Here is a 27090-nt window from a genome sequence, read left to right on the forward strand (position 1 = left end):
ATTTTATAATGATAAGGGGCATTTGTCAGAATGAATTAATAATCCTTAAGTTCACTGCACTTATAATAGAAATTTGCAGTGCATGAAACATAAACCAAAGCTACTCTAAGTACTATAAGGAGACATAGACCAAACCACAAATCCACTCAGAGATTTTGACATACCTATCTCAAAAATTGATGGAGCAGATAGGGATTCAGTAAGTATATGGGAGACTTGAGCAACACCATCAACCAACTTGGCAGAATTGAAATTTATAGGGTACTCCACATAAAAAGTATAAGAATATATTTTATTCTAGGTCACACTAGACAATTATTAAGATAGACTATTTACTGGGGTATAAAATTGTTGTCAATAAAGTTCAAAGAATCCAAGTCAGAAAGTACATTCTCTCACTACAATGGAATTAAGTGAGAAATCAATGACAGAAAGATTTCTGAAAAATTGCCAAGTATTTGGAAATTAAATAATATACTCCTAAATAATCTACATGTATTTGTTTGCTAAGGTTTAAAGTGTCATGTTATCCTTGAAGTAAAGGAGGACAGAAAAACACAATGTCCCTGAAGTGCCCCCCTTTATTCCAGGAACCTAGAAAAGTTAAGGAAACCATGAGATCCCAGTCTGGATCAGAATGTGCAGATAAATATTATCTCAAAAGACACTGACTTCCTCTCATGTGTGCTGGGAATTAGGGTGAGTTAGTGCTATCTGTAGAAAGCTAGTTTCTTATATGTATGCTAAATTCTTTGCATGTTGCTTTTGCAATAGGACAAAGAGAACTAAAATAATGATGTAACTACTTCTATAAACTGGTAACCTAGCCTATAAACTGGTGTGGAAATGAGGGCACTGTGGAAATGAGAGGTGCCACTCATCAAACTGGCCACCATGGAAAAAGGTGGAGAGAGGCATGGAGAAGTTATTTCTGAAGTAACTTCTTAAGGAAACGAGGTGTTACATGGAGAAACACCATGAAATACATAGATGCTATAAATTCCATCTCCACTGGACCTTCTCCATAAGCATTTTTTAATGAGTCTTATGTCTGGCAGGTATTTCCTTGAGTTTCTTGACAACCTTCGCACTGCCCTGGCACAATTTGGCTATGGACAGTAGAGCTGTCATACAAAATAACAGATTTTTCTCTTAAACAACAGGATTCAATTTCATCATACTTCTGAAGGCTAAAATTTAAGTTTAAGGTGTAGGTAGATCTGGTTTCTTCTGAGGCCTCCATTTGACTTATGGAGTCCACTTTCTCAATATCTTTCCACCGTGCACATAAGTTTGTTGCATATGAGTGTCCAAAGTTCTCTTTTCTTAAAAAGACAACAGTAAAATTGGATTATAATCCATGCTTTTGATATCATTAACCATACTTACCTCTTTAAAGGTCTTATTTCCAATTAGCAATCACATTGTAAGGTACCAGAAGTTTCCGCTTTACCACAGAAATTTCAGTGGGACACAATTGAATCCATAACACTATACATCCATGGAAATATAAAAAGTAGAATGTAAGAAATATTTGAATTTAACTGAAATGGAAATAAACTAAATTAAAATTCTTAAGAAATAACTAAAGCAATACTTAGAATGGAATTAATAATATTGAATGCCTATATTAGACAAGAAGAAAGGCCAACAACCTCAACTTCTACCTGAAGATAACGAAGAAAGAAGAGCAAGAGATACACCAAGCCATCAGAAAATAAAGTTGGAAATATTAAAAAGGATAGTGGTAATAAACACACGTAAAGGACAAAAATAATGTAGAAAATAAATTTGGACAATAAAGTCTGCTTTGGAGACTGATAATTTTATCATAAATATCTAACTGGACTAAACAAATAAAGGAAAAATCACACAATTTACCAGTATCTGTGCTTCCATAGCAATGGTTCAATATTCTCTAGATCACTGTTCATGTTGACTTCATAGAATACAAACAGCAGATCAACTGTATATTTTACTCAGTGGGGATTATCCCATTTATAAATGAATTTCTCATATGATGATTTCATTCACTGTATCATGACTATTTAAGGTGAAGCTACTGGAAGATAATCAACATTCCACCTGGAGTTTGCATTTGCTTACTCTTAGCCTTCAGTAACTTGTGTAACTTACATGGCTACTTCCCCTGACAGCTCTTGTAAAGATCTATCACTTAACACACAACTCAAGTTTTGTTTTTAGTTTTGATAATAAATTCTTTTGAACAGAAAAAAAAGGGGGAGAACCAAGATGGCAGACTAGAGGGAGTCTGCATTCCTTATAGCTCCATAATTTAGGTTTCAAGCAGAGGATATCTGTTTCTTGGTGAGGCAGTTTTTGCTGCTTATCGATCCCCTGCTATTTACCCCATTTGTGTACTGCGATCACCTGTGGTCTTCCAGAATATCAACTACTCTTTGAGTGCAGATTGCTCACTGTCTGTCACCTACCATCTGCCACTCACCTGCCTCTTGCCTGTTCATTGCCTGACTTTCACCTACCCATCACCCACCACCTGAGGTTCACCTGCCCAATGTCTGACAGCAGTCAGCAAACTGACTGCAAACCGTCAGTGGAGCACCAGCTGCCTACTATTGCCTGGAAGTTCATTGTCACAGTACCTGCATGTTTGGTTACACGTGGCTGCTGCCATTTTGAGAAAACAGCCAGGACCTGTAGGACCCCTGGCCGGACTGACTAATCCCCATCTCTAGGACCCCTCAGCCCAACCAACTACTCCCTGCATCCTGGGCCCTCAAACCGACTGACTGCGCCCCACCTCCAGGATCCTGCAACCAGACCGACCACACTCCACCTCCAGGACCTCCAGCTGACCATGCCCACACCCAGAGCTGCTGCTCCCCATTTGCCAACACATTTGGAAGCCAGAGCGGCCATCTTGGATAATCCTGAAAGCTGTATCTCCCATCTTTAGGTGGGGCAAATATCCTGAGACACCTGCTGGAGACTGGAAGCTCATTGTCAGGTACCTCTCATACATCAGGATACTGAAGACTGGGAGGTTTAAATACTATTGGACTGTTATAGTGTAGATATTTTTTTCTCCTTATTGAAAAATTTTAAGTTTTTATTTCTTTACTTTTCTGGCTCTATTTTCCTTTTGTTTACCTGTTCCCTCAGAGTCTCTTTCTCCCTTTTCACATGCTAACAACCAACTTCTTTTTATTATACTTTTGCTCTTTCTATGATTTTCTTATCCCATTAACAGCTACATCCTACACCCCATCCCATCCTCTTTGTCCTCCATTAGAAACTGCAGACCTTACTGCAAATCTATTTGTTATACTGTAGATAATAATTAAACTCATTCTGTTCATTATGACAATATTGTTAACATCCTCATAGGGGTATTTGGTTTGTATATTGTCTGAACTGGGCACTGCTAATATTGATCTCCCCCTTAAAGAAAAGGATTTGGAATCTTATAGGGTCACTATAAGCTTATAGGGGGGAAACTGCAATACCCAGATCTGCACTGCTAGAGGGCAAGATACATGAACAACATGAAAAAACAAGGAAAGAAAATGATTTGAAGAGACATTTCTTAGACTATGCAGATGGAAAATAAGCATTTTAAAACATAAGCATTGCTGGTCATTAGGAAAATGAGAACAACCAAAATATTTATACATATATTATAAATTATATGTATATGTATTAGAATGACTAAAATGAAAAAGTTGCTGTAACAAGTTTTAGAGTTTTTACAATAACTAGAAAAATGTGAAAAAACAAACAAACAAACACAAATGTCCATTAAAGCAAGTTTAAATATGTATACTGCAGGGTTTTTTTGTGTGTGTTTGTGTGTATATATCTGTGTATATATGTATTTTATTGATAACAAATAAAGATTTCAATAGACACTGCTAAAAGGAAGCTATGTAGATGGCAAATCAGCATATGAAAGCATGATTAGCACTGCTAGTGTCTGTGTGTATATATATATGATAAATGAAATATCTATCATCAAAAAAATGAATGCATTTGACATAGACAACAGGAAATATTTGTAAAATAAGTGATGAGTGCAGAAAGTCAGAACGACAAGAAGAAGAATTAACACTGTATTATTGCATTTTCATGAATTCCTAGATGTAGGGAACATTCCTCAAGCTTATCTGACAGCAGTCACTGGCACCATGGTGTAAGTAAGCCAAACAGTCTGAACAGAGAAACTGAGATAATGGTAAAGACTCACCATGGAATGAAGGTCTTTGCAGTTACTGAGGCTGAGTTAGGAGCTGAAGGGAGGCCTCGTTCTGACATGCATCACAGAAAGCTGTGCTGCCTTGCCTCATGCTGTGTGCTGGAGCTTGTCATTCCCCAAGTCCTTTGTCTCAGACCTGTTGCTGGCAGAATTGCTTAGGCATGCTTGTTTTTTTTACAGTACCTGGACCCTGGAAGTATAGTACACCTATAGGCTGACTCTGTTATACTTTAACAAGCATGTTAACCTGATTGGATAATGTGTCTATATATGTCCTGTGCAACCCTAAATAAAATTATATCGGTGCCCTTCAGAGCTCAATCTCCGATGCCTGGGCAAGCATGCTGGGTAAGGCTAAGTAGGGTAGGTATCATTCGTCCTCACCCTCACAAACCTGTCTCTGAACATCTATACCTAGACTGTGTAAACAAATAAAATAATTACTTAAAATAAGGTAAAATTTGTACATTACTCCTAGCAGATTGGCAGTTTCCAGAGATGAGGATTAGGGCGAGCAAGGACAAAGTCAATGCAAAGGGGTATGAAGCTATGTTAAAATTTACCACATCAATTCTTTGTCAATTATACCCCATCTATTAAAGCTGCTAAAAACATTTCATTGAGGTAAGGAATATGTATAGAAAAGTACTAAGAGTATGGTTCTTTTATTCAAAACTCAAGAGCAGCAAAACAATGGCAGCTTGTTGTGGGAGTTTGTAGGTTTGGAATTAATGGAAAGCTGTGTGGGAGAACTTTCTGGAATGATTGTGTGCTCCATAGCTTTACAGGATATTGATTTAGTTCATACATTGACAAAAACTCTTTGATTATTAAAATTAAGAAATTTAGATTTTATTTACTTTTTCTTTTATGTCAAAAAGAACAGAAATAAAAAAATGTAATTTATGATATTCATACAAAAATGTTTAGGAGTTTGATGTTGGTACAGCATCAGTAACATATTTTGAATTGCATTAAAAAGTTGATGAATGTGATAATGGCTGATTGGTCAGTAGGTATGTTTTGAATTAAAATATTAATGTAAAATATTGATTACACAACTGTATAATTATGTGAATATGTGGGCATTAACTGAATAGTTCTTTGCAATATATCAAAGGTAAATTTTTTAAAATTAAAATGTTCTAGAAAACCTTATACTGAGATGAGACTGCATGCTTACTATATGTAATATCTTAAATTAAAGCCACAATCTGTGATACAATTTTAAGTCTCATAGATTGATTATTAAGAGCATTAAGTTGGTAATACATTAAAAAAAACCCTTGGATTTTCTAACAAAATTGAATGCGTACAGTATATCATAGCAATTTCATCTGTAGGCACACATACTACAGAAATTCCTCAAACTAATTATTGTTTTTTTATCACAGCAGTATTATACTTGATAGCCTTTAACTTAAAACAACTTAAAATTTCCGTCTACTATAAAATGGATACATATATTGTGGTCTCTTCATTTAACACACAATCTATACCAATGAATGAAATATACAGCAACTAAACAAAATTTAAGATAAATTATGCAAGAATAAGTGTTGACAGGGAAGTGCTGCTCCCTGTTAGGAGCTGTTCATGGCAGTTCTGGGGTCTCCAACATTTTTCCTGGTGGAGGCCCTAAATTCTTCCAAAGTGGGGGCAGCAGAGCTTGAGGTTCTTGCTGGTGTGAAATGACTGAGTACAAACTAGTGGTGGTTAAAGCAGGTGGAGTGGGTAAAAGCACACTGACAATTCAGCTAATCCAGAGCCATTTTGTGGATGAATATGATCCTACCATAGAGGATTCTTACCTAAAACAGGTGGTAATAGATGGTGAAACCTGTCTATTAGACATACTGGATACAGCTGGACAAGAGGAGTACAGTGCCATGAGAGACCAGTATATGAGGACAGGCGAAGCCTTCCTCTGTGTATTTGCCATCAACAATAGCAAATAATTTGCAGATATCAGTCTCTACAGGGAGCAGATTAAGTGAGTAAAAGACTTAGATGATGTACCTATGGTGCTGGTAGGAAACAAGTGTGATTTGCCAACGAGAACAGTTGACACAAAACAAGGCATGAACTGGCCAAGAGTTACGGGATACTGTTCATTGAAACATCAGCCAAGACCAGACAGGGTATTGAAGATGCTTTTACACACTTGTAGGAGAAATACGCTGCCCGTACCGAATGAAACAACTCAACAGTAGTGATGATGGGATTCAAGGTTGTATGGGTTTGCCATGTGTGGTGATGTAACAAAATATTTAGAAAGTTCTATCATCAAAAAAGAGCCACTTTCAAGCTGCACTGATACCCTGGTCCTGACTTCCCTGGAGGAGAAGTATGCCTGTTACTCTCTTCATCTCAGAGAAACTCCTGCTACTTCCCCAACTCTCAGTAGATGAACACAGCAGTCTTTGGTTGAGAACTTCTCAGAATAACCACCTCCTCACTTGGTTGTTTGACCAGAGAAATGTATCTCTTGTTATTCCCCAATAGTTTTCCACCCTTGTTTCTCCCCTATAGAAACAAACACACCCACCAGCCGAGTTTTTCATCTGAAAGTCAATTCATACTCTGAAACAGAACCAAACTAGACATAAAATTCTGTTGAAAACAGTTTCTTGAGCTCGAAAGTAGCAACGGTTGGTAATATTTTCTTTCTCTTTTTCTTTTTTTTTTTTCCTTTCACTATTGAACTTAGACCTATGTTAGCTTTTGGAGAAATGCCATAAATTACAATCTTGCTAAGAATATAATTAACATTGCAGATTGGTTTATTTTTAATGTTATTAGCTATAGTTTATAAACTTCTATCTGCACCATATTCATAAATACAAACGTGAATGCTGACTTTAGTCTATCGTAGTCTTCTCAACTTTCATGAAATTAAATTCACCTTTCACAACAAAGTGCCTTCTTCCTAGAAGTGATTTGTAGACTTTCTTTATAATACTTCACTGGAATAGATGTCTCAAAAACCATTATACATGAAAATTAATATTGTTGACCCATCTACCTTGAAGGAAAGATATACCTATATGATAGCAGATGCCATTTCTTATGTATGTGAAGATGGTTTTCCAGAGGCCTATTTTGAGCTTTCCCTTGGGAAAAAATAAAACTGGAAGCAATTATAAATAATTTCACTTAATTTTTAACTAGTCTTTTTTGGTAGGTGACTACCTATAAATGTATATAATTTTTTTCTTTTAGCTATGGATAATCTCATGTTCAAAAAACTTCCATTTATTTTCAAATTTGGGTCATACCAGAAAACTCTACATTTGCAGTTATTCAAATATTATAAAAAATTGGTGTGATGTTATAGCTGTAATCAGTGATTTTCCAACCTCAAATATAGTATATTAAGAGACAGATTACATGTTCACTGCATATCATAGTCTCTCAGTGATGCATATAACTGCCCTCGATCCCCTTCTCATCCTACTCTCTGCCCCTTATCCCACAGCAACAGAGGCTTGATTAATTGTTTCAGATAAGTAAAGCATGGTGCTAATGGACCAGGGTCACAGTTTCAAAACTTGAACAAGCCAGGTAGCATCATGCAGAGAAAAATTCTTCCACATTTTTCACCCTGGACCAGTAACTCCACCTAGTAGTTTTGTTGGATGCCTGCTGTTAATCCTGAAAGGAAAGAAGAGATTAATAAGCATGAGTCCTCTACCTTGACTAGAAAAGTTTGATATTCTGAGGAGGATCAGCTTAGTAGTCTTTATATTTTAACCTCCCCCTCTTTTTTTTTTTAACAACTTTGAAACTAAGCCAATATTTTTTTCATCTTTTTGAGAATGAGGGTACCTTAAATCAAATGTTTCCATAGATGCAGAAAAAGCTTTTGATGAAATACACCACTCCTTCATGCTCAAAACACAAGAAAAAACAGGGATAATGGGAACATTCCTTAACATTGTAAAGCCATCTATGTTAACCCCATGGCCAATATCATTCTAAATGGTGAAAAACTGAAAGCATTCCCCCTAAAAACTGGAACAAGGCAGGGATGCCCTCTTTCACCACTTCTATTCAACACTGTCCTTGAAATTCTAGCCAGAGCAATAAGGCAGACCAAAGAAATTAAAGGATACGAATAGGAAAAATCCCTGTTTGCTGATGACAAGATTATATATTTAGAGGAACCAGGAAATTCCACCAGAAAACTTCTAGAACTCATAAGTGGATTCAGTAAAGTAACAGGATATAAGATCAATGCTCATAGATCTAATGCATTTTTATACATGAGTGATGAATTCTCAGAAAGAGAAGTTAGGAAAACTACCCCATTCATAATAGCCTTGAAAAAAATAAACTATTTGGGAATCAATCTCACAAAAGAGGTGAAAGACCTCTACAATGAAAACTACAGAACACTAAAGAAAGAAGTTAAAGAAAACCTTAGAAGATGGAAAGATCTCCCATGTTCTTGGATAGGCAGAATTAATATTGTCAAAATGGCCATACTACCAAAAGTGCTATACAGATTCAATGCAATTCCAATTAAAATTCCAATGACGTACCTTACAGAAATAGAGCAAGTAATCATGAAGTTCATCAGGAAGAATAAGAAACCCAGAATAGCTAAAGCAATCCTTAGCAGGAAGAGTGAAGTAGGGAGTATCACAATACTAGATCTTCAACTCTACTACAAAGCAATAGTAACAAAAAACGCATGGTATTGGCACCAAACTAGACAGGTAGATCAATGGTACAGAACAGAGGACACAGACACAAACCCAAATAGTTTTCTCATACTAGACAAAGGTACCAAAAATATGCAATGGAAAAAAGATAGCCTCTTCAACAAATGGTGCTGGGAAAACTGGAAATCCATATGCAGCAGAATAAAACTAAACACCTATCTCTCACCTGCACGAAAATCAACTCACAATGGATCAAGGACCATGAAATCAGACCAGAAACCCGGCATCTAACAGAAGAAAAAGTAGGTCCAAATCTTCAACATATTGGCTTAAGATCTGACTTCCTTAACAGGACTCCCAAAACAGAAGTATTAAAGAGCAAGAATCAATAACTGGGACAGATTCAAATGAAATAACTTTTTCTCAGCAGAGGAAACTATCAGCAATGCGAAGAGAGAGCCTACAGAGTGGGAGAATATCTTTGCCACTCATACTTCAGATAGAGTACTAATTTCCAGAATATATAATGAACTCAAAAAACTCGACACCAAGAATACAAAAACCCAACCAAAAAATGGGCTAAGGAATTGAACAGACACTTCACAGAAGAAGATCTACAAGCAATCAACAAACATATGAAAAAATGTTCACCATCTGTAGTAATAAGAGACATGTAAATCAAAACTAACCTAAGATTTCATCTCACCCCAATTAGAATGACGATTATCAAGAATAAAAGCAACAATACGTGTTGGCGAGTATGTGTGGAAAAATGTACACTCATACATTGCTGGTGGGGTTGCAAATTAGTGCAGCCACTCTGGAATGCAGTGTGAACATTCCTTAGAAAACTTGGAATGGAACCACCATTTGACCCAGCTATTCCACTCCTTGGCCTATACCCAAAGGACTTAAAATCAGCATACTACAGTGATGCAGCCACATCAATGTTTATAGCTGCTCAATTCACAATATCCAGATTGTGGAACCAACCTAGATGCCCTTGAACTGATGAATGGATAAAGAAGCTGTGGCATATATATACAATGGACTATTACTCAGCTATAAAGAATAATAAAATTGTGGCATTTGCAGTCAAATGGATGAAATTGGAGAATATCATGCTAAATGAGATAAGCCAATCTCTAGAAAACAAAGGACGAATTATCTTACTGGTAAGGGGATGATGATATATAATGGGGGTGGGAGGGAGGCAAGAATGGAGGAAGGAGGGACTGTATGGAGGGAAAAGGGGGGGGGGAGTGGTAGCGGGGAAAGGAAAAAATAACAGAATGAATGCAAGCGGGGAAAGGAAAAAATAACAGAATGAATGCAACACCATTACCCTATGTAAATGTATGAGTACACAAATGGTATACCTCTACTTCATGTACAACCAGGGAAACAAGATGTACCCCATTTGTTTACAATAAAAAAATTAAAAATATATAAATAAAATATAATAAAAAATTAAAATGTACAAATATTCTAAAAAAAAAAGAATAAGTTTTGACAAAAAAAGGAGCCTAATTTAAAACGTTAAGCAAATGTGTAATTCCATTTGTATGAAGTTAAAATCAGGCAAAACTAATCTATGTATTTCAAAATCAGTAGCAATTAACTTTGCAAATAGAAAAGGATTCAATGACTGGCTAAATCATAAAGCATACTGTGAGGAAAAATTTATTTTTTTTGTCCTTGGCATTGTTTACCCAGATATGTTTATTTGATGATAATTCCCTGAACTGCATAATCTTTATATATGTATCTTTTTTGTATATCAACCGTACTTTAGTGATATTACACAATATTTAAGTCTTACCTCCAAACTAGATGGAAAACAGTTATTTAAGCCAGCAATACAAGATTTAGATATTTTACTGGGATATATTAGTAAGATGTGAGTACATAAAATCTTTCTTTAGTATTTATCAACTATATCTATATATATGAATTAAGACAATTTGTTAATAAAACAGTCAACAACAATAAAACAGTTCACTGATTCTAAAGAGTGAGGAGAAAGGAAATCAGTAATATTGCCTAAAGTAACAAGTGGCCCAGAGAAGCAACAAGGACAAAACCAGGTAATAGTAAAGAGTTAACTAAAAACCAGTCTGCAAATACTCCTCGTGATAACAACGCAGAGACTGGAACAAATAGTTAACAATAATTTATATAGAATATGCAAATGAATGGAGATACCGTCATCACACAACTAGTGGGTTTTTCTCATGGGAAATATGCAATAAATCTTGCCAGAATGCTCATTAAGAATATTATTATCTTTGATGGAAAAGCATGATGCTTGTAGAAGATGCAACAGTTTGAGCATATGCTTAAAACATGCATTAAATGTAAATGGTGAGTGCATTCTTTGAAAGAATATAAAGTCACCAGATAAATAACCTAAAATTACATCTCAAAACTCTAGAAAAATAACAAATCAAGACTAAAACCAGTAGAAGACAGGAAATAAATAAAACCAGAGCTGAAATCAATGAAATTGAAACAAAAGGAGCAATTCAAAAGAATAAAAGAAACAAATAGGTGGTTCTTTGAAAAAATAAATAAAATCAATAAACCCTTAGTCAAGCTAATGATAAAAAGTTGAAGAATCTCAAGTCACTAAAATTTGTGATGTAAAAGGAAATGTCACCACAGACACTATTGAAATACAGACAAAAATCAGAAGCTACTTTGAAAATCCGTACTCCAATAACATAGAAAACTATATGACCTTCCCAAATTGAAAGAGAAGTAAATAGAAAATGTAGACAGATCAGTATCCAGAAATTAAATTAAAGATCCATCAAAAACCAACCAAGAAAGAAAAGCCCAGGACCAGATGGATTCTCAGCCAATTTCTACCAGACATTCAAATAAGAACTTACACCAATCCTCCTCAAATTATTCCATGAAATAGAAAAGGAGGGAGCCCTTCCAAACTCATTCTATGAAGCTAGTATTACCCTGATACCAAAACTATACAAACATACATCAAGGAAAGAAAACTTCAGATCAATATCCCTGATGAGCATAATGCAAAAATTCTTAATACTTGTGAATTACATAAAAAAACCATATTAAAAGATAGTACACCAAGAACAAGTGAGGTTCATCTCAGGGATGCAAGTTTGGTTACACATATAACAATCAATAAATGTAATTCATCACATCAACCAACTTAAAGACAAGAACCACATGATTAGATAGATACAGAGCAAGTATTTGACAAAATTCAGCATTCATTCAAGTTTAAAACACTAGAAAAACTAGGGATGATAGGAACATACCTCAACACTGTAAAAACCCCAAACCAACATCATACTAAATGGAGAAAAGCTGCAAAAGACAGGTTATCCTCTTTTACAGATCCTATTCAATATAGTTCTTGAAACACTAGTCAAAGCAATTTTTAAAAAGAAACAAATTAGAGGGATACAAATATGAAAAGAAGAGCTAATACTATCCCTATTTGCTGACAACAGGATTCTATATTTAGAAGACCCAAAAGACTGCATCAGAAACCTTCTTGAACTCAAATGAATTCAGCAAAGTAGCAGGATATAAAATTAACACCAATAAATCAATTGCATTTCTATGTATCAGTGATGAATCCACTGAAAGAAAAATTAGGAAAACTACCCCATTCAAAATGTCCTCAAAGAAAATAAAATATTTGGGAATCAGTCTAATGAAAGAGGTGAAAGACCTCTATGACGAAAACTACAAAACACTAAAGAAAGAAATTACAGAAAACCTTAGAAAAGGGAAATATGTCAAATGTTCAGATAGGCAGGATTAATATAGTCAAAATGGCCATACAACCATAATCAATATACAGATTTAATTTAAAATTTCAGAGATATTCTTAGAGATAGAAAGAGCAGTCATGAAATTTATTTGGAAAAATAAGAGGAATAGTCAATACAATCCTTATTGAGAAAAGTTAAGCAGGAGTTATCACTATACCAGACCTTAAATTAAGAAAAACACCATAGTATTGGCACCAAAAGAGACATGAAGACCAACAGAACAGAAGACACAGAGACATACTCACATAAATAAATCGTAAAACAGACAAAGTTGTCAAAAACATACATTGGAGAAAAGATAGCCTCTTCAACAAAGGTGCTGAGATAACTAGAAATCCATATGCAGCAAATGAAATTAACCTCTTTCTCTCACCCTGCACAAAACTCAACTCAAAGTAGATCATCAGATCAGAGACAATGTGCCTACTAGAAGAAAAGTAAGCCCAACTCTCCATTATGACAGCTTAGGAATGAACTTCCTCAATGAAACTCCTAAAGTGCAAGAAGAAAAATTAGTAATCAATAAATGGGATGGTATGAAACTAAAAAGCTTCTTCACAGCAAAAGAAACAATCAAGAACATGAAGAGAGAGCCTGCAGAATGGAAGAAAATCTGTGCCACTTGTGCCTCAGAGCATTAATCTTCAGGCTATACAAAGAACTCAAACAAATTAACACCAAAAGAACAAATGACCCAATCAATAAATGGGCAAAGGAATAGAACAGACACTTCACAGAAGAAGAAATATGAACGTTCAAAAAATATATGAAAATATGTTCAACATCTCTAACAATTAGAGAAATGCAAATTAAAACTACACTGAGATTCCATCTCACTCCAGTCAGAATGGCTATTATCAAGAATACAAGTAACAATAAATGTTGGCAATGATGTGGGTAAAAAGGTGCACACTCATACATTGCTGGTTGGACTGCAAATTATTGCAACCACTCTGGAAAGCAGGGAGATTCCTTAGAAAACTTGGAATAGAAACATCATTTGACACAGTTGTCCCACTCCTCGGTTTATACACAAAGGATTTAAAATCAGCATACTACAGTGACAGAGTCACATCAATATTTATAGCAGGTCAATTCATAATAATCAAACTATGGAACTAACCTTGGTGCCCTTCAACAGATGAATGGATAAAGAAAATGTGATATATATACTAATGGAATATTACTCAGCTATAAATAGAAATAAAATTATGGCATTTGCTGGTAAGTGGATGGAAACGGAGAATATCATGTTAAGTGAAATGAGCAGTCCCCACACCTCACAATAAAAGGTCAAGTGTCCTCCCTGACATGTTGATACTAACCCATAACAAGGGAGGGTAAGGAGAGAAAGAATAGAAGTTCATTGTATCAGACAAAGGGGGATGATGGAAAGGGAGAAGAGATGAGAATAAGAAAGAAAGTAGAATGAATCAGTCATAACTTTCCTATGCACATATATGAATACATGACCATTGTAACTTCACATCATGAACAACCGTAAGAATGGAATCCTAATTGGAGTGGGTTGCACTCTTGTGTATAATATGTCAAAATACACTGCACACTATGTATTGTACATCTGAAAACATCATGTATATCTAAAAACAAAAAATAAAAATAGGTCATAGACAATGTCAATAATAAATGCTAGGTGTCAATTATTTCTCAAAGTTTTCCTTGAAAGTGATCCTGTTCTCTCAGCTTAGAGGAATTTAAGCAATGTGCTTAAGATTAGGAAGCCACAATTTTTGTATGGGTCTTTTTCACACTTACTAACCTTTTCTGTGGTTTTACATAGTCCTAGCTTCTATAAAAATTAGAAAACATTTTTGTTTGATTTTGTTCTATACAGAATTTATTTTTTTTATTGTAAACAAATGGGATACATGTTGTTTCTCTGTTTGTACATGGCGTAGAGGCATTCCATTTGTGTAATCATTTCTGTTGAATTTAAAAATTAAATTTGTGAAAAATATATTCCAGATTTTACTTTCTTTAAGCACATTTGCAAGAAAGGGTATAAGATCAGAAGTGCCTTTTATTGTTTCGCTGCATGGAAAAAATTCAGTAGAAAATAAAATTCATATGAAGGAATTATTGCATTTAAACTGTTTCCCATAGACTCAATGTATTTGTACATAATTCATCTAATTTGTGATTCTTCCTATATTTGTTCTGGGTCCCAGGTTTAGTATTTTGAAGATACTTTGACTATCTGAAGTAAAAATTCTTGTTTTCTTTATAAATTACTGTCATTATTCACATTAATGTGACACTACTGCCATCTTGTGAGTGCTCAGTGGTTCTACTGTTTTTTGAAAGCCATTGCCAAATCGCGTACACTGACAGATTGTAGGGATCAGCAAAAATACCATTGATTATAATACAGACTGCAACATTCAATAGCCTTTTGAAAACAAAAGTCATGATTAATTAGGAAAGACTAAATAATTTCAGTATGAATTTCACATGGAATCATTTTTAGCTATCTCGGCAACAAATTTTACTTATTTGTATACCTACATATAAAATATGAATTAGTCTACATTAATACATGTCACATAAAACTTTGATGTACATAATCAAAATTTTGAAGCATAAACCTTAAGTAATATATTTAAATAACAATTTTATCAGGTTTTCTTGTGGCCCAATAAATAGCTGAATGGCTACAGTGAGGGAGTTTTGTCAATGATGCTATAAAATTATTTATTTTTGGATAGTGTATGTTAGGCACCTAAGGGATGGGGTTCTTTGTGAATCAGTTGCATGAATTGTACATGTAATTTCCAGATAAAAATAAATTTCACATAATGGCTATTAAATCACAATAACATAAGCACCCTTCCTGTACTCCCCACAAAATCTTTTTACTATCTTGAAATATTTGTACTTCATTACAACATTTGCAATTTTAGATCTCAAGATTACGTAATAAAATTTATTTTAATATATTCACAATTTTAGTGAAAAGTTAATCTTGTACACTTTTGTTTGGTTTCACAAAGTAAATGTTTAAGAAAGAGTACATTGCCACAGGTAGAATAATATTTCCTTAATATACATAACACTAAATGAAAGAAATACATGGAAATTATGTTACATATTTACAGTATCTCATGAGGTAACAGATAATTCAGAGACCTGAATTTTAATTTTTTCAATATTTTGTCAGAAATCTGAAATGGTTGGAATCATTAGATATGTATTAGGATCACAACATTAACTTACATTAACAAATCTTTAGTTTTAAACTTAATAACGTTATATATTATTTTTGTACATAAAAAATTAGTTGTACTGTTGCATATCAGTTTTTCCCAATAAATTTTTCTCAAATACCATCAGTTATTTTTTTAAAAAGTGATCATGATCCACAAATAAAATAAAATTAGGGTATTTAGAATGTATATTAAATACATTTTGTGGTTAAACTAAATTTAAATATTTAGAATAGAGAAATTACTTAATAAACAAGTATATCTATTTAGTAAATTGCAATAAGAAAGAAGGATAAAAGGAAAAAAATGTAGAAGGAAGAAAAATGAAAGGGAAGAAGGGAGAAAGAGGAAAAATAAAGAGGAAATCATTAAAATGGTTAACAATGACAACTTCATTTTTTCCCAACTCGTATTTGAATTATATTTACACGTAACAGTTTCGATAACTTTTGAAATTATTATGTAAATAAACCCTACATCTAAAACACATTTTCATTTCATAAAGGCAATATTGTTTTGTTTGTTCCTTATTCTCAGGAAGAACATCCTGAAGAAAAGAACTAAAGTGAAAAATACTTGTCTGGAGCACATTACTATAAATCACTGATGAGCCCAATGACTTTGGAGATTAAGGCAAAGCCAAGTCAATGGCTGGCTATTTAAAATATGTGATTTAGGAGAAAGTGAGAAAATTCAATGCCATCCAATTTCCTCTTTAGAGTGTGCATCAAGAGTGGTTATCAATGATATGCCAAAGTGCACAGATACCACAGTGCATTTGTTTTCTCTGTGCAGGTTTCTTTCTTGTTCTGTTCAATTAGTTGGTCCATTTTTCTTTTTTTTTTTTTATTAGGCTGTACAAAATAATGAATGTAGACTTTTGGCTTTCCTATTTTTTTTTTGTTTTGTTTTTTTATAAGGCAGAGCTTCTGGAAAGAGGTTAATTTACTTTGAAGATAGTTACACATCCTCTTTTGTTTTCACATAGACATGTAGAAACATGATTAATACATAATTGGCACCAAAACACAATATAAAATTCCTGGGATTTTACCTTAAAACATCCAAGAGGCAAATAATAATTGAAAAGAGCAACACTACATTTGATGACTGCTGAATATGTTTCATTTGTTAATCAAGGAGGCAAACTTGACTTCTTAAGTTTGTTTTCATTTACAACTGACAAACAGCCAATTTTCATTTTTATAACATCAAATAATTCCTATTATATTTAAAATAATCCCTTTTCAGTAAAAAAAAAAAGTCACTGAAATTGAGTTTTGTCATTTGCAGAAGAGACCAAAGAATTTCAGACCATGATATACTGACTCATAGGGTAAATATTCCTGACTTTCATTTTCATTTTTCTATTTTACTGTTAAAATTAACAGATTATTTATAAAAAAAAAAAAAGTCATTCAAACAGCTTTTTCTATTCAGCATAACCTAATCATTGCTCCCAAATTTCTCACTGGATTGTTCTCACTAAACAATTTTCAAGGAATCCCATTTATCTAAGGAAATAACTTCAAGTAAATAGCCACTTTCTCTAGCCCTTGGATGTGTATCTCACTGTATGAAAATCCCAAATTGGTGATTTGGCCTCTAAAATTACAGGTAGGGAGTTGGAAATATATAGAAGAGTTAATTTATACAAGATGGAGTTTGTTCTCATTAGAGTCTCTGGAACTATCTGGAAACATTTGAATTAAGCAAAAATCCTTCTTAGAGTAAATTGCAGAACCCATTACTATTCCTGTGATTGAGCAGGCCGATGAAATTTAACTATGCTCAGCTGTCTGATAACTTCCTCAAATGAAATTTTAACTTATTTTTGTAAAGGGCTTGAAATTACTTCCAGTAATATGTGACACTCATCAGTTTCTATTTATATTCCTTTAATATTTTAAGCCAGTAATGGGCATCAGTGCACTGAGTGTCCTGCAGAGATTCACAATCTCATTTACATGTTGACTCAACCTGGACTGGCAGTTGTGGTAATGATCCACAGACCTTTACACTCTGCAAAACTCCCTAATAAGACACTGGAATTTGTTAGGAAGGCTGCACTTTATGGTGTTTTAATTGTCACTGTACATTATTTTCTTTTTAATTACTGGAGGGCATATATGTTGGACATGCTGTGGTTCTTTATCAAAAAATGAAAGAAAAACACTGAATGGTGATTGTAATTGTTCCTCCAACACTGCAGACCTGGATTTGTTACATAATTTACTGCTCGCACTACTGTAAAATATCTTGATAAACATTTATAGCCACTTCAACTACCAATCTTATGTTTGTCAATGTATTTCACTGGAAATGTTCATTCTTAAATAGGTAATGAATTATTTTGTGTTATTTTATGTGATAGGGGTAATATCACAGGGATCACAAAGCTAATTGCCTAAAGTGACAATGAATGAAAATAGTTGTTTATGTATGATGCAGACTTTTGAAAGATTTTCTATAATGTGATTTTAGCACTAATTACATAGATCAATAAAGATGTTAGGCTTGCAATTTTGGGATATAATTAGTTGAACAGTGATAAGAAGCTAGAGAAAATAGCAAAATCATGTTCTCAATATGGGCAAATTAATTGATTAAATATAAGCCTTAATTAGAGCATCAATATTGTATTATTGCCCAATATTCCTTTTTACCATGGGAATGGAAAACAGAGAGATAAAGAATTATTGATTCCATTGTGATGATATTATTAACATTATTTACCAACGGCACTTAATTTAAATGTATATATTTAGGGGATATGATCATCTCTCTCTCTCTCTCTCTCTCTCTCTCTCACACACACACACACACACACACGCGCGCGCACACGCACACACACACATGGAAGAGGCATATAGTGACAATATGCTACTGTTAAGCCATGTAGAATATTGGGACATTCTATGCCCCATTTTACAATTCATGACAAGTGATTCTGGAGACATCCCATACTACTAGAACTATCACTTCTCAGCATCTGAACTAAACACTTTTATAAATTCTGTCACAAGTACTGAAAGGCATTTCCTACTGGAATAAGATTGCGTTTGTACTCTAAACTAGTATGCCAAATAACATAACTAGAATGTGGTTATCAGGTTCAAATACCATTTCTGTCTTCACACTGTGATTTCCTAAGTAAATGCTGCAATCTTTGAATATATCACTTTCTTGTGAACAATGTTATTAGAAATGCACACATTAAGATTCTAATGGATCTTTGATCAGTTGAAACTTCTTTCATTATTACATTCATTTGTTTTCTCTGATAATAGTCTTTCTCTTAATGTCTATTTCTGTTTAGTTAATACCACCACTGAAGGGTTCTCTTGATTAGTGTTCACATGATATGATTACTCACCCTTTGATTTTTAACTAATCTGATCTTTATTTTGAAAGGGGATTTTTGACATGGCTCACAGCACTACTTTGAAAACAAACATTAGTCCTAGCCCTAGAGCAGAGTTGTACTTGTCGATACTTCCCCTTTACAAGCATAGGAAGTTGAGGAACAGGACTGGGATTTGGGAATTTTCTGCTGCTATACTGTCAGGGAAGAAAGGTTGGCATTAGAGAAATCCCTTTATTCCTCATCTGTAAAATGCATGAGATTCCAGTATCTAAATGTGTGGTTCTGTATGTGCATTATCATTAAAAAAAGGATAGATTCATATACTGATTTTTGCTACAGAGAGAAACAATCAATTCATCTTCTCATAAACAATTGGTCTAGATAAGCATGCTACCACTGAACTACATCAACTAAAACAAACTTTAACAGTATTATATTGTATATATCTACAAATATATAATTACTAATTTCTTTTATTATGTGTAACTATAATGCACTAATAAAAATATCAAATTCATCAGAGAACCACAGTTATAAAAAATTAATGTTTTAATGTAAATGAATTCAGAACACATATGGAAAATTAATGAATGATTAATTGAGAATATTTGATTTTAATTGAAATATTTGTCCACTTTCATTAATACAGTATTTGAAATGGCTGTGAATAAGTCTATTGCTTTGTTTTATGCTATTTTGAGCCATCTGTTTTTATTTTTCTTTTTTTCCACTTCCTTTTGAGTCAACCAAATTTTATCTTTTGTTTTATTTTTTAAGCTATATGTATTTGCTAATTTTTCTTGTACCTGTTTGTCTTATTTTACATATTTGTTTATCTGTCTTGATCACATCATGAATTAGAACATGCATACTTAATTTGTCATAGTCTGTTTTGATTTAATATTTTTATTAACGTAAGAATTTTTAACATACTTTCATTTGTTATTTTTGTTACTTATTGATATCCACTTTGCTTTATTTTTGTCTTATAACCTGAAAACACATTGCCATTTTTTTCTCTAAAGAGGTACATCTTTTAAAGGCAATTTTAATAGAAAATTTTAATATTTACTCACGTATTTCCTGTTTCTTGTGCTTGTTATTCATTATATTGATCCATCCAAGAGTCCATCTCTAATTACCATTTTCCTCCAGGGGAAATTTTTTTCTTAATGTTTGTGGTAGAGTAAACCTTCCTCTGGTGTTTTCCCATCTTTATTTAGCTGAAATATTTTTATTTCGCCATCATTTTTGAAGGGTACTTACTAGCATTGCATAGTAAGTTGACAACTTTATTTTTCTTTCTCTTCAGAACTTCTCATGTGTTTTGCTGTCTTCTAAGTAAGGAGAAAATAGCAGGCATTCTTATTGTAATCCTGATTACTTATAGGGTTATATATTTACCTTTAGCATCCAAACTAACTATAATGTGCCTAGGCATGATATTGATTGTTTATTTGATCAGGGTAAATTTTAACCTCTGAGTTACTATTTTTCCATGTAATAAATAGGAAAAATGATTCTTTTATGCATTCTGGGGGTGTGACTTCTCTCTTTTTTTCTTTCTTTTTTTGAGATTTTTTTCATATTGTCTCATAAGTCACTGGGACTTTTATTTTATTTAAATAATTTTTACTTTTCTTCTGTGTTCAAATTTGGATACTTTCTGTTCCTATCTTTATTTTTGTAGCATTTCCTTCCTATCTAATCTTCCATAAGTTGATCCAGTGAATCTTTCATTACAGATCAGTTGTACAAATTTTAATTGAATCTCTTTTAGTTTCTATTTATTTATTGAGTTTGCTTATGTGTTCACTTAGTATATAAAACTTTTACTTTGAACACTTGAGCATACACATAGCCCCTAAATTATGATGGTTCTTACAACTTCTCAGCATTACAATGGTGACCAACGCTACCCATTCAATAGAAATCATAGTTTGATTTTTGAATTTCGATCTTTTTTTCTCAGGTTGGTGATGTGTGGTATAATACTCTCCTGCAATGCTGGGTCATGACAGCAAGTGCCACATGATTACCAAGTTCAATAGTAGATACTTGTCAATGTACTATGTTCTGATGTCTGGGAAGTAAGGTTATTAACCTTAGTGCATTTTTTGCTTACTATATTTTCAATTCACTCTCTTTTGCCAGGACTCACACAGGGTCAACCAGCACATGCTGAGCTTAGAACGTGACAGAAGACTCAAAGAAACCTAATGTGTCTTTCTCAGTAACTCCCTTCTATGTATTTGTATTCAACCACACAAACTCCAACTCCATCAATAGACCTGAAATTCAAACTCTAATTCATCTTGTCTCTCTTCCTACTGTTTGTATTTGGGTTCTACCTCTTTGTGCAATAGTCTGGAAAGCATTTCTAGGCAAAAAATTGAAGGGCTTGCAGAAATATACCTTTGTAAATTTCTCATGAAAATCCCATCTTCATAAAATCTCAGCTTCATGTTATCATGAAAATCTCAGCTTCACGTTATCTTTGTAAAATTTTTACTAGAGCACATTAATTATATAGGATATGGGGTTTCATTGTGGCATATTCATATACGAATGTAACAGAATTTGGCCAATTTCACTCCCCAGTATGTCTTCTTGCCCACCCTTCCTCACACCCCTAGGGTCCTTTTTCTCTACCCCACTGGTGGTTTCCTTTCTGTTTTCATGAGATCCCATTCCACCCCCGCTTTTTTGTTTCTCTAGCTTTCACATATGAGGGAGATCATAGGACACCCATCTTTCTGTCTGAATTATTTCACTTAACATAATGCTCTCCAGTACCATACATTTTCTTGCAAATGAAATAATTTCTTTTTCCTTTATGGGTGACTAAAACTCCATTTTGTACATATACCACGTTTTTTTCATCCAATATTGTCTTTTGTTTAATATCAGAAACCAGTTACTTCATATACTCTGTCCAGATTCATATTGTTTATGACACAATAACATGTCCGATTCATTACTCCATCACTTCAAAACAGTCATATGGATTTTAAGAACTGTCTCCTAAGAACTTTTTCTGAAGTTGGAAGAATTTGGATTTTCATTTGAAATGAATCCGTCTATGAAGCAGAATAGTTTGAAATGTATCCTCAAACATGTCATTGCCAAGTCCAACATTAATCAGTAAGATGCTATGATCTTTAAGGTAAAATTTGAATGCTTAGTTTATTATTCACTCTCCTTTATAATTTAAAACTTACTTTCTGTTTCTAGCTTTATCTTATTCTCTTACATAAAATATACATTCAAATCACATTAACTAGAACACATAGGAATTACTATCATAATAAAGTATCATAAAGAATTCAAATACAGAAGAAAGGGATAAAATTATTAGGAAAGCCTGTAGTCTTGTTATGTAGGTTGATCAACTCAGGTGTTTCTTACAGTCTGTCTCTTAACAAAAATAAATATGAGGGGCTGGGGTTGTGGCTCAGTGACAGAGTGCTCACCTAGCATGCATGAGTCCCTGGGTTCGATCCACAGTACCACATAAAAATAAAATAAAGGTAATGTGTCCACCTACAACTAAAACAAAATATTAATATAAATAAATATGATAGCTATGTTTAAACAAAGAAAGATCATATCAGAAAGGTACAAAGAACCATACTTGGGAAATAGAATTCAAAGGAAATTTTAAAAACTGACGTTTGTCAATGAAAGAGCAAATTGAGAACAAAGAATTAGTATTAAAACTATCTAGTTTTGTGACTAGTTGAATTTTTCAGATATTTAGGAGAGGAGAAAACCTTAGATAACTCCTTTAGCAAGGTCAATTAGTTAAATAGGAAAGCCAAACAAAATAAGAAATATAATAGAAGAAGTTTCATTTTCTAGAATTATATAAGATTCGCCTTTGTCATTTGTTTTTCAAGCCTTGAGGGGATTGTCAGTTCAACATTTGGAGAAGTTTACCTGGAATACAGAGGGGACATTCGAACTGCTGATATAGTTTAGGGCTTGAATAGACATGTAAAGACACAAAATTCCCCAAGTTGGGGGTATAAACATGAGAAAGGGTCCAAGAAATGAACCTTGAGAAAAACTTGTCCATCTAATTGGATGCTGCAGTGCAAAGAGTCAGGATATGATTTGGAAAAAAGTCGTTTCTTCAGGACTAATTTTCAATAGCAGGAAATAGTAGCTAAAAAAGCAACAATGAATATTGGAAATTCTAAGAAGCTCAGCAGCTTCTTAGAGAAGGAGCAGGAGAATCAACATGTGCCACAAACAGCTGAATAATGAAATGTTGTAGATGTAGCACAGTTCAACTCAAAAAAGTTAAAAAAAAAAGATGTAATAAATGAAATAACACTTCAGTGTGAAAACAAGCACTGCGTCAAAGCTGAGCAACAAGCAGGTCAAATGACAATGACTGAAAATGGGTAAGAAAACTCAAATCTCGCACGTTCTTAACTACGCTCTCCTTTAAACTTCCATTCATCATTCAAGCCCTTCTTTCTGTGCCCATCTGAAAACAGTAAAACTCAGTCTCCCTGACTCATTTCCTCCTCCCTATTCCTTGAATTATCCCCTCACTTCGATTAGAAAGCTCACTGTTACTTGGATGTGAGCATTGCTGCTCCTACAAGGTGAGCAAGGAGAGATCTAAGAAAGGGTAATTCTGGAGTCCCCCTTAATAGAGAGGCATGGGTGTCTCACATCTAATGTTGGCCCACTCATGTACACCAGAGAACAATGCTTTTCCTCTCAAGAAAAATATTAAAACATAATTAAACTTTTCAATCAAAAATAAACACAATATAGAGCAGAGCCTATCATCTGCACAAAATGTTTTTATGTGCTCTAGAGTAAGAAGTATGTGTGATTCTATGTGTGTATCTGTACTTACATGTATATATTCTGCTTATCACTGTCTGTATTAGTTTCCTATTGCCACTATAAGAAATGACAACAATTCAGTATTCTAAAACAACACCAACTTATTATCTTATAAGTCTGAAGGCAATACTCTGAGTAGCTCCTTGTCTTCCTTCTTGAACCTCGAAGGTGAATCTGCTTTCTAGCTTTTTCTAGAGGCTCCTGTATTCTTTAACTTGTGACCCCAAACCATTGCAGTCTCTAGTTCATCATAACATCTCTCGCCTCCTGCTTTCTTATAATGTCCCTTGTGAATACATTGACTAGCTGTCTAATGTAGAAAAATCTCCCCATTTAAGAGCATCAAATTAATAATATTTTCAAAGTCCTTTTGCCATTTAACCTATCATTAGAGTCAATGATTAGGGTGTGACTTTTTAGAAGGTGCATGTTTCTGCCTACCAAATTTAGAAAGATTGAAAGATAACACAACAATTTTACACTTGAAGGTATGTCTGAAATGCTTGTTTTTTCCAATCCGTTTGAGGTATTAGTCATTAAGCAAAACTGTTTTTCAGATCTACAACTTTCAGGAATTGCCATATAAAATAATATTAAAATACATGTTAATCATTTAGTAAAACCTACTTTTCTTTTTCCAGATGTTTTACTAACAGAGTGTTTATTTTCAAAATTCATTATGTTAATATTGATAAGAGACATCAAATTTACAATTCCATTGTCCTGAGATGACTCATTTTCTTCTAAGTGGTTTGTAAAGCCCCATTGCACAGTAATTGGAATTTAATGGCAAGATGCCTTGATTAAACCACCAGTAGCTGAGGAATGTTCTTCTCTTACCTTTCAATCGTTATTATCTGCAGATGTGGTTATTGGCTCAGGGATATTTTAAAGGTGAGAAGAGCTTCATTAAGAAACCACAGGTTAAGAAGATTGCCATCAACTTGCTCCTAAATTAACTCGAGGTAAGTGATTTTGCATCCATGTATATTATCTTTAATGATATCATATATCAAGGTAGCTTGGTCCTCAGGCCTTTATTAGAAATTTGATTTCTTTCTGAAAACAAGGTTTATACTTTCTATGACTTTTTTTTCCCTGTATATTTTGCAGCAGTTTAACCACATTTTAGATCATTAGTGTTTTGCATATTTAATTAGACAGTACAGTCTTCCCTGTACTTGGATTTGACTGACTCCAGCTCAGATATGAATATAATTTTCCATTAAGCCAGAGGTCATAATGGAGACATTAAAGTTAACCACTTCAAACCTAGACATTTATGTTAACCACTTCAAACCTGAAATGTGAACAAAGCACAAACTAAAAGACAGAGATTGCATGTCTTTTAAAAATGAAGAAAGGAAATGTCAGAGATAGTATACCTTTTTTTTAATCAGAATGTTCAGAGGGTCAGATTTCTCCAATTCTAATGGTTTCTTTGGACAGAAATGTATAAACAGCATAATGAAGCCATGTTCAGATGTTATATAGTTGCTTATATAGAAAAGAAACATTATTCTGTGATTTTATGAGCCTGATTACAATTCATAAGGAAAGCACATACAAACTATGACTATAGTTAATAATATATTGGTTATACCATACTTGCTAAGAGAGCACATTTCAACTTTTTTCAGCATGAAAAATGGTAAGGATATGAGGTGAAGGGTATATTAATTAGGTTGAGTCAATCATTTCACATTGTGTGGATGTATCACAACAGAACATTTTATCCCACAGTCAGATATAATTTTCTGTTAATTATATATAAACACATTTTTAAAGAGATATTTAAAAAGCAAAGTATACCCAAATGGCAAACCATTGTAATTTAGGACACTTTAGCGTGATATACCAGTTTCTACTATAACATATCACATACTACTACGGTCATATAAATGGCATTAAATGATTTTTCTACTTGATTACAAATAAACTAAAGGCTGACTAAATTTCTTTAAACTGTTCTTCCCGTATTTAGCAGAATGTGTAACATATACTTGATAATTTTAAATATTAAATGAACAAATAAAAATTATGAAATACTAATACATAAGAGATATCCATCCTTCAATACATTTTAGAAATATAATCAAAGCAGGAAATTTTATTCATTACTGAGGCTTAGAGAAACTTTGTTTTTAAATTTTTTCTTTATTTTTTGTTTTTCAATTTCTGGACAGAACGATTCAGGGTCTTTTTTTAGTGTAAACATTTCTTTAAAAACACAAGTTTCTAATCCTACATTTAGTAGAGTCTGCTCATTGCTGGAATTTAAATTCAGCTGGTCTGTGGTGGAACACAAGCATATCAATTATAGTAAAATTTCACACTTATCTGATGGTTTGCTTTAAAACAGCTGTTCCAGACTTAAATTGCAATAGTTAGCAAAAAAATCTGGCACAAAACCGAAAAAAAATTGACACTATAACCAAGCATTATCAAGGTGCTTACACCCCAGATTAGAAATCAAATTTACTAATGTGGACTCTCCTTATCACAGTCTCTTTATACAAAACATTTGGAGACAATTTTTTTCTTTTTTTAAAGATCATTATTGATTAAAAAATATTTTTGAAGTTTTGATTGTTGCTAACTATTAATCATGATAGCATAGAAGATTGAGGTGCTGAAAATAAGGTGTGTAGAGTGTCACAATTCATAACTCCTTATCAAGTGTATTAATTTCCCTTTGTATTGCAATAACAGATAAATTTCAATAAAAACAGAATATAGAGGTAATAGAAGCATTTCAAATGTTACAATAATGATATCTTCAAACATTTTAAAGTCAAATATTTCATTTGAACAAAGTGCCAACTTCCTCTGTAGTATGACAACAAAGACAGAATAATTCACATTGTCTTCTGTGCTGGTGGTGACTACAAGAAAGGGGCACAGTTCTTAGGAA

At 33.5% G+C, this 27090-nt stretch overlaps 1 long non-coding RNA gene and 1 pseudogene across 2 annotated transcripts in view; both read left to right on the plus strand.

The window, feature by feature from the left end:
• LOC306669156 overlaps nt 1-27090 on the plus strand; it is a 1049088-nt gene that overhangs the window by 128317 nt on the left and 893681 nt on the right. The window lies entirely within an intron of this gene.
• LOC306669143 (GTPase NRas-like) lies at nt 5926-6821 on the plus strand (annotated as a pseudogene). The gene has a single exon. The product of its transcript is annotated as a GTPase NRas-like (transcript).

This window comes from Sciurus vulgaris (assembly GCF_902686455.1).
Source record: "Sciurus vulgaris genome assembly, chromosome: 9".
NCBI lineage: Eukaryota > Metazoa > Chordata > Mammalia > Rodentia > Sciuridae > Sciurus > Sciurus vulgaris.